The sequence below is a fragment of the Cebidichthys violaceus genome, unplaced genomic scaffold, assembly GCF_023349555.1.
Source record: "Cebidichthys violaceus isolate CVI_PGR_0920_01 unplaced genomic scaffold, fCebVio1.0.p SCAF_2, whole genome shotgun sequence".
Classification (NCBI taxonomy): domain Eukaryota; kingdom Metazoa; phylum Chordata; class Actinopteri; order Perciformes; family Stichaeidae; genus Cebidichthys; species Cebidichthys violaceus.
This window is the reverse complement of record NW_027176372.1, coordinates 2,722,829-2,724,153: the sequence shown is the minus strand read 5'-3', so window position 1 is coordinate 2,724,153 and position 1,325 is coordinate 2,722,829. Positions and strand designations below refer to the sequence as shown.

Sequence of the window (1,325 nt, the reverse complement as noted above, 5' to 3'; positions counted from 1 at the left end):
CAACGTTATGAAGCGTAGAGAGCCAGAGTGAATATTTAATAACTCAATGCTTCATCCACACACTCTTTGTTCGGCTCATTTTCTGTCACCAGTGTAGCAGTAACGCCAGTCGGAAGTGTCTTAAAGCTGCATTCTCTCTAGTGTCCACCAGGGGGCGACTCCTCTGGTTGTATAGAAGTCTAGTCTAAAATGACTCTACTTCTCTCTTGATTTATTCCCTCAGTAAACATTGTAAACATGAGTTTATGGTCTCAATCTCTAGTTTACAGTCTTCTTCAACACAGCATGATGTTCATTTAGTACATTATGCTCCATTTAGAGTCAAACAGGCCATAAAGCAGGGGATGATTTAGGGGCGGGGCTTACTGCGATTGACAGGTTGCTACCGCTACCAGAGCCGTATACGGCGTCTCCATACGTCACTCCTCTACATTCCAAATATGGTGACTTTCCGTTCATTGGTTGCAAAGATGGCGACGGCGAAATCGCCGGACTCGAGGCTTCATAACGTCACCAACGGGTGACGTCACGACGACTACGTCCACCTCTTATACAGTCTGTGATTCTACTCCTATTCTATTTCTACGGTGCTGATGAAGTTTAACTTTACTTTCACTTCCTCAACTCACTGTCGGATGTAGTTAATAGATGTGTGACTTAATCTATGCTTCAAATGTATCTCCCCAAACATTTTCCTTGTCTTTAAAACCACATGGTTCCCATGTGATGAAGCCATTGAGTCGACACCATTAGTCTGAGCCAACGTCCCCTAACATGCGTTTTACTTTGATGCTGACGAGCGATAAGTGAGGATCCCATCACCAGAGTCGAGATGCACCAGATCCTCAGTGGGGGGAAACGATCAGTGGAGCTTCAGTTGGGTCCAAACAACACGTTGTGTTGTTTCCTCTGCACACCAGCTGCTGCTTCCCTTGTGAGGATTCATTGGCAAAACAACAAAAGAGAACATTCTCAGGTGCTTTACTGCTCTTGTTAGTGGCGTTGATTACAAGGTCTGAATAACCGGCAATTACGGGAAAATGTGACTTCAGGAACGTTAACCACATGTGATGTGTCTCAGCAAAAGGAGGACAGTGTGCAGTTATTTTTAATTCAGTCGTATATCATGAAGCAGATTCTTTTCAAGACGGGTGAACAATAGTGGAAGAAACACCGTGAACGATCGGTTTTCACAGGTACGCTATTCCAAGTTTATTTGTGGGTTTTTTGCGACAATGACTGGGAAGTATTCCACGGAGCTGACCGCGCACACAAACATCTAGTGGCAAAGTTCTGGTTTGCAGAAAGGTGGGAAGAGAAAAAGA

At 44.5% G+C, this 1,325-nt stretch overlaps 1 protein-coding gene across 3 annotated transcripts in view; it reads right to left on the bottom strand.

Moving 5' to 3' along the window:
• Positions 1-985: 985 nt before the first annotated feature.
• Positions 986-1,325, bottom strand: part of LOC137875830 (spindle assembly abnormal protein 7-like) — a 14,205-nt gene continuing 13,865 nt past the window's right edge. For all 3 annotated transcript variants that reach the window (XM_068715334.1, XM_068715335.1, XM_068715336.1), the window contains exon 8: positions 986-1,325. This exon is cut by the window's right edge and continues 68 nt beyond it. The gene's annotated coding sequence lies outside the window, so the exon portion shown is untranslated.